The 10,281-nt window shown below is 39.7% G+C and overlaps 1 pseudogene; it reads left to right on the top strand.

Moving 5' to 3' along the window:
* The first annotated feature begins 6,444 nt into the window (after nucleotides 1-6,444).
* On the top strand, nucleotides 6,445-7,044 carry LOC149240292 (serine/threonine-protein kinase TIO pseudogene; annotated as a pseudogene).
* Nucleotides 7,045-10,281: the final 3,237 nt, after the last annotated feature.

The raw sequence follows: 10,281 nt of genomic DNA, 5'->3' as shown, positions 1-10,281 counted from the left end.
CAGTATGGGAATGTGAATACTGGGAGAAACATTTAATAATAAAGAAGATGATGGAATACACTCTTTGTCGACATCTGTCTTTATCCTCCCAAGATATTTCTAGTGTTGGAGATCAGTTGGATGTTACATTATTACAGAGAGGCCGGATCACCGAACGGGGCCACTCATTCTCTGTTCATTCGACGAAGGTCTCTTATAGCTGCAAGGAACTTATCTCCGCCATTTTCAATAATTTGTAAGATGGGCGTGGAAAATTATCATGGTGTAGAGTTAGTTGGTGAAGGTTCTTTTGGAAAGGTGTACAAAGGCAGGCGCAAGTACACAGGGCAGACAGTTGCTATGAAGTTTATCTTAAAGCATGGAAAGAGTGAAAAAGACATTGACAATCTGAGGTTGGAAATTGAGATATTACGACAACTGAAGCATGAAAATATCATAGAGATGCTAGATGCATTTGAAAGTCCACAGGAGTTTTGTGTTGTCATAGAATTTGCACAGGGTAAACTATTTGAGATTCTTGAAGATGACAAATGACTTCCTGAAGCACAAGTTCAGGCTATTGCTAAGCAACTGGTGCGGGCACTTCATTATCTCCATTCTCATCGTATTATACATCGTGATATGAAGCCTCAAAATATTCTTATCGGTGCTGGAGGTGTTTTCAAGCTTTGCGACTTTGGATTTGCAAGAGCTATGTCTTGCAATACAATGGTGCTTCGCTCAATCAAAGGGACCCCGCTTTATATGGCTCCTGAACTAGTACGCGAACAACCATACAATCATACAGCAGATCTATGGTCACTTGGTGTAATCTTATACGAGCTTTATGTTGGTCAACCTCCTTTTTATACGAATTCTGTCTATACGCTTATTCGGCACATTGTTAAGGACCCAGTTAAATATCCAGACAATATCAGCCCTAATTTCAAAAGTTTTTTGAAGGGTCTTTTGAACAAGGTTTCACAGAATAGATTGACTTGGCCTGCACTTTTGGAGCACCCATTTGTACAAGAGAGCCAAGCAGAGATAGAAGCTAGAGAAGCACGTGCTGCAACTGCTGCTGCAAGAGGATGTGATGCAGCTTGGAGGGGTGAAGTCAATATTGTGATTCCCTCACCTGCTCGAAACATTGCCAGTGCACGTAGCAGTAATCCCATAGGAAAGACACACACAGATGATGCTTCTGAAAAAGTCACAGAAACTTCTGCAAATGACTTTGTGATACAGATCATTCCAACAGTATTATCCTTAAAAAGAACATTTCTGGATCAAAAAACTTTTGTGGAAGCATTATTATTACTTAAAGTTTGGGCTAGACAGAGAAATTCTATCAATGGACCTGATTGTTTGAATGGATTCATTATATCTATAATTTTAGCATACTTAAAAACAGAAGGAGGTGGAAAGCGCATCACAGGCCAAATGACAGGGTTTCAGGCCTTTCGTGTTGTCATAGACTTCATTGCAATTTTCAGTACTTTATAGAAGGGTATTTTCATGCAATCTCAGTCTGTTGGTAATGTGTCATTGGAGCTAAAGAGAAGGCTTCTACAATTCTTTGATGTTGTAATATGCGTTTCAATTGGATATCTTAACCTGGCATTTCGAATGACCGAGAGTGGACTGTTGAGCTTGTGGATGAGGCAGCACGTACCCTGAGATACATGAACAAATGCAAGGACAAAGGACGAGACAGAGATAAAAAATATAAAAAGGGCATCGATTTTGTGTGCTTCAGTTCTCAATAATCATGTTAGGCCTAAGCTTGAGGTGATCATTGATGAGGAAAAGAAGGTAACCCACTCTAGCCTTATGGAGGATACAGAGAATGTGATTCTGAATCCCAGCATCACAAAGGTGAAACTGAAGAATGGCAACAGCAGCTATTCAATTTTGTGAGGAGTTTAGAGGAAGATCTTTGGATTCGAACACTTTGAAGCACATCAAGGACCGACAAACATGGGCCTATGTTTCAGGGTAACAGAAAAGATGTGTTATTGAAGACAAACATGGAGCATTAAAGGTTCATCTTAGCCACCGCCAGGAAGAGAGCAGATGTCAAAGAATGAAGTTCATTGTAATTAAAGCCATCAAAGCTACCGCTGTAGTAATCCACTTGGCAGAGAATGAATCTTGATTGTAATTAATGCTATGTCCAGCATGATGTAGAAGTAGGATCTTATTTGCTTTAGGATTCCAACGCTGTCAATTAGTGGTCAGCTGTAATTATTAGTTAGTTAAAAGTTAGTAGGTGTCATCATAGGTAATTATTGAGCTCCCCTCACGCTGGAGGAGGGAGCTCGAATCAGGTAGAGTAAGCATTCTATATAGAGCTGAAAGATGAATGTAAAAAGGGTTGTTGGATGTTTTGAGAGAGAACGAGTCTATTTTGGTTTATGTAAAACAGATTTCAGTAATGCAAATAGCTGTTGTTTCTTCTCAGGATTCTCAATATATATTATTGTTCAAATGTATGGTGGTTTATTCTCTTAATGTTCTTTTACAGTCTTGTTATGGAATAATCACTCAGAACTCATGTATCATGCTCTGACTTCCTGTATGCTTTGGCAAACTGTGTTTTATGTAAGTTGTGTTTGAACATTAGATGTAAAGAGCCCTGATTTCTATGAAAGGATGGTTTTTGTTTGCTGAGATGTGTGAGACTCCATAAGCCCAATGGGAATCAATTTAATATTTGTCCAGCCAGCTTATTTTCATGTGTTTTTTAAAGAGTTAGCCATCTTTCCTTGTCAGTAGTCCATATTCATAATCTGTGAGAGAGCCCTCTCTGACTAAGGAGGCTAAGCCTTAGTCTAAAGCCTGGTTTGAAACAGTTACACAGAGTCTTGCTGATTGGCAGCCCTCAGTACCTGATTTTGTGATAACATTTTGGTGCGTCTGCCGGGAGCCTGAAGTCTATTCATTCCCGAAATCAAGAGGTTGAACTTCTGAAGGTAGCAGGAGCTCAGACATCATTTTGAGGCTGCAAAACTACCTTGGCGACTCCACACATCAAATAAGAAATTGGAAGGTGACTCCACTGCTAGAAGATCAGTAGCTTGATGAAGTTTCAAGATGGATTCTACTGCAAGAATGAATGCCAGGCATGCTCCTATGGATTGGTCTCATATCCCTGGTTTTCCAAATCCTATGCCAAAGGTTGATTGGTTAGATGATCTTCCAATATTCAAAGATGAAAAGAAGGATGATGCTGCTCTTCATTTGGTTAAATTCCATATGCATGTACGCAGTCTTAAGGTTCATTTCCCTGAAGATTGTCTAATGAAAATGTTTATGACCACTTTAGAAGGAAAAGCATGGTCTTGGTATAAAAGTCTGGAAAATGGTTCAATATATTCGCTTGCTAGTTTTCATGATGAATTCTGTGAAATGTATAAAGAAGGTTATCCTTCCTTATTGCTGCTTAAAGATTGCTGTAGGCATTCTTTAAATCTTATTCAGTACTTGGAGGATTGTTATGATGATGATGAATTTATGGATGAAGAAATTTTAGAGGCTCTTCATAACAATGCATTTCAGCACCGAGAAGAAAGTATAACCTCTCATGAAACGCAGCATGAAGAGCAGCAGGAGTTTACTTGTGAAAACCATGTTTTATCCTTAGATATTGATGTAGAGATGCAGCAGGTTTGTCAAGCTTCAGATCATGATGAAGATGAAATTGATTGCACCCAGCAAGAAGAAGTATTGGAGGAAATTTTATACGACCCTCAGGCAGAGGAAAAGCTTGCTCAATTTTGTAATTCCTTGCAGCAGCTTACTTCATATAACGATCATAGTAGTGAGGAAAATTACATTGTTTGTGAGCATCATTCAGAAAGGCAGTTGGATAGCATATCAGATAAATTTGGTGTGGCTGAGGATAAGTTGTTTGAAGATATAGAATGTTATGAGAATCAGCAAACTAACCGTGTGTTTTTTGACCCTATAGCTGATTACATGGAGAAGATTTACTGTTCAGGCTTCAAGTTATATTTTCATCTTGAAGAACAGTTACACCTCATACTGCCTTGGTTACTTCAGTATCTGGTTTATTTTTGTTTCGAGCACAGCCAAAGGATTCAAGTATTAGATCAGATCGATGATTGGCTTTATTGGAAATATCATGTTGCTTGAGCTACAGGTGGAGCTTGCAGCTGATAGGGTAGGTAGGTAAATGCAAATAAGCTCAAGGTCAACTGAGCATTTTTTAGTAGAAGTAGTTTTCTTTCTCCTACAGTCATGCTTGTCAGGCAAATTTCTGTTTGTCAAATAAATTTTTAAGGCACTGGACCTGCGAGTTCTTAGTGTACCACAAGGGCACACTATCCCAAGTGGAGCCACTGTTATCATTAAAAATTCTGTTTCCAAAATTGCTCAGACCAGCTTAAGGACAAAGTGTTTTCACAGCGCATAAATCCTTTAGCAGTTTCGCAGCGCCACCTGTTTTAGGGATTTCGTAGCGAAAAACACCGACTTTGCACTAACTGCGCTACGAAATTAGGGATTTGTTCGAATCCACAACCTCTCACAATCTATATTATCTAGAAACCTTTTGAGGTCCTCTGGATTTGTTAAGCAGCTCATAGTTCTCCTCAAAAATGGATTTTCTGCAATTCAAGAGTTGGTAGCCTCGGCCATCTGTAATCTATCACAGACAGATGAAATAAAGAGAGCATTAGGGGAGGCAGGGTACGTTGGTCTGCTTGCACAGATGTTGGATGGCAAGCCTAGCTTCTCTCAACAACTTGCTTCAGTGGTTACCGGCAATCATTGCAGTTCAGAGATTTAGATAAGGAGAAGAAGAAGATATGTGTACAGATGACAGCTGGCAAGAAAAGTTGATACTTTATGGTTACCTGATCCTTATTTCGCTTTATGTTTCAATCGAAGTTGTAAAGATTCTGCAAGCTCATTTCGCAAAGTTTGACACATGCTTGGGCATCTTGAACAGCTGGTTTCACCGCCACTATCATCAATGTTTAGAATGAACAACGAATACGGAAGTAGCTCTTATTCTTGTATGTCATACCCCATGCAATCCTCAACTAATTCAGAACTCCGAGCCTCTGCCCTGCCATATACATATCCAGAAAGTGGCTCTGAACAATACGATTCAATGGGTCCAAATGAATATTACTATGATCCTTCTTGTTACTACATCCCTTACTTACCTGAGCATTCTGTTTCATCTTCTCATGTAAATACTTCTGATTACAGTGGTGATCGGTATCATAATCCTCTGCCATCTCATAGTCAACCGTGGTACTTGGGAATTGAAGCTCCGTCAAGCTCATATTACCCGCCTGTTACTAGTGATCTCAGTCCTTATTGTTATTTATCTCCATATGTGCAAGATCTAGTAGTCAAGGTGAAGTCAGAGGAAGTCTAAGGCATCGATTTGTTCAGTCCTTCATCCCGAGAAAATTAGATCAGGTACAAGATTTTGAAAAAAAATATAGATCGGATTACTAGTGGCAATAATACTGAAGGAATTTACTATCAAACAATTACTGGTTTGAAAGAGGACCTTTCTGGGGTGCGCCTTATTCCTGCCATCTTGGATAATGTGAATGATCAGCCTGCCAGGGAGATTGAAGATTCTTTTCCAGTTTCAATCTCTGCTGATCAGAGATCCGGAGAAGGATTGGATAGGGATTTAGAAAATATGATAACAGAATCTGAGCAGAGTAGCTCAAGTGCTTCCGAGGATGATGTGGTTTCAGAAACTGGGGACAAAAAATCTTCTTTGAATGAAAACCATCAAGTTGATAGAAGAGCAGCTCGGAAGGAGCATAAAAGGATGGAATAATTGCAGAAACAGCAGTATGGGAATGTGAATACTGGGAGAAACATTTAATAATAAAGAAGATGATGGAATACACTCTCTGTCGACATCTGTCTTTATCCTCCCAAGATATTCTAGTGTTGGAGATCAGTTGGATTTTACATTATTACAGGGAGGCCGGATCACCGAACGGGGCCACTCATTCTCTGTTCATTCGACGAAGGTCTCTTACAGCTGCAAGGAACTTATCTCCGCCATTTTCAATAATTTGTAAGATGGGCGTGGAAAATTATCATGTTGTAGAGTTAGTTGGTGAAGGTTCTTTTGGAAAGGTGTACAAAGGCAGGCGCAAGTACACAGGGCAGACAGTTGCTATGAAGTTTATCTTAAAGCATGGAAAGAGTGAAAAAGACATTGACAATCTGAGGTTGGAAATTGAGATATTACGACAACTGAAGCATGAAAATATCATAGAGATGCTAGATGCATTTGAAAGTCCACAGGAGTTTTGTGTTGTCACAGAATTTGCACAGGGTGAACTATTTGAGATTCTTGAAGATGACAAATGACTTCCTGAAGCACAAGTTCAGGCTATTGCTAAGCAACTGGTGCGGGCACTTCATTATCTCCATTCTCATCGTATTATACATCGTGATATGAAGCCTCAAAATATTCTTATTGGTGCTGGAGGTGTTGTCAAGCTTTGCGACTTTGGATTTGCAAGAGCTATGTCTTGCAATACAATGGTGCTTCGTTCAATCAAAGGGACCCCGCTTTATATGGCTCCTGAACTAGTACGCGAACAACCATACAATCATACAGCAGATCTATGGTCACTTGGTGTAATCTTATACGAGCTTTTTGTTGGTCAACCTCCTTTTTATACGAATTCTGTCTATACGCTTATTCGGCACATTGTTAAGGACCCAGTTAAATATCCAGACAATATCAGCCCTAATTTCAAAAGTTTTTTGAAGGGTCTTTTGAACAAGGTTTCACAGAATAGATTGACTTGGCCTGCACTTTTGGAGCACCCATTTGTACAAGAGAGCCAAGCAGAGATAGAAGCTAGAGAAGCACGTGCTGCAACTGCTGCTGCAAGAGGATGTGATGCAGCTTGGAGGGGTGAAGTCAATATTGTGATTCCCTCACCTGCTCGAAACATAGCCAGTGCACGTAGCAGTAGTTCCATAGGAAAGACACAGACAGATGATGCTTCTGAAAAGTCACAGAAACTTCTGCAAATGACTTTGTGATACGGATCATTCCAACAGTATTATCCTTAAAAAGAACATTTCTGGATCAAGAAACTTTTGTGGAAGCATTATTATTACTTAAAGTTTGGGCTAGACAGAGAAATTCTATCAATGGACCTGATTGTTTGAATGGATTCATTATATCTATAATTTTAGCATACTTAAAAACAGAAGGAGGTGGAAAGCGCATCACAGGCCAAATGACAGGGTTTCAGGCCTTTCGTGTTGTCATAGACTTCATTGCAATTTCCAGTACTTTAGAGAAGGGTATTTTCATGCAATCTCAGTCTGTTGGTAATGTGTCATTGGAGCTAAAGAGAAGGCTTCTACAATTCTTTGACGTTGTAATATGCGTTTCAATTGGATATCTTAACCTGGCATTTCGAATGACCGAGAGTGGACTGTTGAGCTTGTGGATGAGGCAGCACGTACCCTGAGATACATGAACAGATGCAAGGACAAAGGACGAGACAAAGATAAAAAATATAAAAAGGGCATCGATTTTGTGTGCTTCAGTTCTCAATAATGATGTTAGGCCTAAGCTTGAGGTGATCATTGATGAGGAAAAGAAGGTAACCCACTCTAGCCTTATGGAGGATACAAAGAATGTGATTCTGAATCCCAACATAGCAAAGGTGAAACTGAAGAATGGCAACAACAGCTATTCAATTTTGTGAGGAGTTTAGAGGAAGATCTTTGGATTCAAACACTTTGAAGCACATCAAGGACCGACAAACAGGGGCCTATGTTTCAGGGTAACAGAAAAGATGTGTTATTGAAGACAAACATGGAGCATTAAAGGTTCATCTTAGCCACCGCCAGGAAGAGAGCAGATGTCAAAGAATGAAGTTCATTGTAATTAAAGCCATCAAAGCTACCGCTGTAGTAATCCACTTGGCAGAGAATGAATCTTGATTGTAATTAATGCTATGTCCAGCATGATGTAGAAGTAGGATCTTATTTGCTTTAGGATTCCAGCGCTGTCAATTAGTGGTCAGCTGTAATTATTAGTTAGTTAAAAGTTAGTAGGTGTCATCATAGGTAATTATTGAGCTCCCCTCACGCTGGAGGAGGGAGCTCGAATCAGGTAGAGTAAGCATTCTATATAGAGCTGAAAGATGAATGTAAAAAGGGTTGGATGTTTTGAGAGAGAACAAGTCTATTTTGGTTTATGTAAAACAGATTTCAGTAATGCAAATAGCTGTTGTTTCTTCTCAGGATTCTCAATAGATCTTATTGTTCAAATGTATGGTGGTTTATTCTCTTAATGTTCTTTTACAGTCTTGTTATGGCATAATCACTCAGAACTCATGTATCATGCTCTGACTTCCTGTATGCTTTGGCAAACTGTGTTTTATGTAAGTTGTGTTTGAACATTAGATGTAAAGAGCCCTGATTTCTATGAAAGGATGGTTTTTGTTTGCTGAGATGTGTGAGACTCCATAAGCCCAATGGGAATCAATTTAATATTTGTCCAGCCAGCTTATTTTCATGTGTTTTTTAAAGAGTTAGCCATCTTTCCTTGTCAGTAGTCCATATTCATAATCTGTGAGAGAGCCCTCTCTGACTAAGGAGGCTAAGCCTTAGTCTAAAGCCTGGTTTGAAACAGTTACACAGAGTCTTGCTGATTGGTAGCCCTCAGTACCTGATTTTGTGATAACAGATGGTATGGCGAGACCATGGCGATGTGACCGGTGAATGAAACAACCCAACCCAACTCAGGCACGGAGTGGAAGTGTCATGTTCAAGAGCGACTTGCTACCAATAAAAGTTCTTTGAGTTTCTTCCCAATTTTCCCCAGTCATTTCTGACCAGTACCTCTTTATTTTTGTCAAGCTTGAGGAGGATAACATGTGCTTGTTCTATAATTTTCCCTTCGGGCAAACCCATCGCTATGTTTTAACGAGCCTAGCGATAGTGAAACTCGTTCTCGTCTAAAGACAAGTTTGTTGCTATTGACGCTTTTTAACGAGTCTAACGACAAAGATAACTCGGTCCTTTTAAATTTTAGAGAGTTTGAAAAGGTACATAAAGATAACTCCAAAGTTCCTTTTTCGTCATTTAATCCCTTAAGTCCGAAAAAGTATAAAACAATACAGAAGGGATGAGTTTTCGATAGTTTTAACGAGCCGAACAAAACAAGCGCTCGATCTTTTTGTGCAATAATCCCTTAGGTCCAAAAAGATTAAAATCTAGAGGAGGGATAGCACTTCCGGTCGCTTTAACAAGCTGGAAGGCCAAAACTCGGCAATCTTTTCATATTTTACGAGTCAGATGAAAAGAGCTTAAAGAAGACTCGTCTTTTGAGGAACGAGTGATGAAACGGGTTAGCAGCTGATTCCAGGTAAGCTTTGGAATTTTCCAATCACGGCAGTGTCACAAGGATGGCTAATTGAAATCACTCTTCGCAGCTGTTCCTCAAAATGGATAAACAATAAAATGGGGGTGAATGATCGGCCAATGGAAAAGTGGAGGTGATGGTGCAAACACGACCAAGGCTTTAATGGCGATAATTTACATTCATAGTGGTTATTTACCGGGTAGTTCATTTTTTAACGAGCTTAAACGCGGATTGAAACACTTGCTCGATCTTATGTTTATTTTTTAACGAGCATGAACTAGGTGCTAAAACTGCTCGATCTTATGTTTATTTTTTAACGAGCATGAACTATGTGTTAAAACTGCTCGATTCCAGTCATATGATAAGAATGTCTCATTTAAGATGCCATTTTTTATGGGGCTTGCACCTCATAAAGCTTTGCCCCGGAATCCTTTCTTTATGCAAGTTCCGAAACGACTAATCCTACGAGTTTAAAGGGTTAGAGGTCCTAAAAATTTAAAAAAATAAATAGCCGCCCCTTGCTTGCACTCCAAAAGGTTTACATGCCCCCAGGTATAAATTACGATTTCAAGGTTACCTCTCAATTTGCAGATAAAACATTTGTTTTACCAGGAAAGGCCTACCTCTTTCAGGTTATCCAAAGATTGTCTCATTTGCGCAGCAAACAAAACACTTCTTCGGCGATGCCTACCGAAGCAGACAAAGGTGAATGACGACGCCCGCCCTTTCACATAACTTTGACAAAAGAATCTTGTTCTAGAACAACCCCTCTTCCAATCATGGACGGGGTACGGACTAGTCATATTCTCCCGCGGAAACCTACCCTATACCCAAAGTTTTCCTGCCGAAGCAGACCAGGACGCATGCCCCCTGGGTTCCAGTCATATCTTTTCGAA

Source organism: Pinus tabuliformis, chromosome 8 (genome assembly GCF_031772625.1).
Source record: "Pinus tabuliformis cultivar Carrire ecotype Pingquan chromosome 8, CPIR1, whole genome shotgun sequence".
Classification (NCBI taxonomy): domain Eukaryota; kingdom Viridiplantae; phylum Streptophyta; class Pinopsida; order Pinales; family Pinaceae; genus Pinus; species Pinus tabuliformis.
Note: the sequence above shows the minus strand (reverse complement) of the source record. Positions and strands in the feature narration are given on the sequence as shown.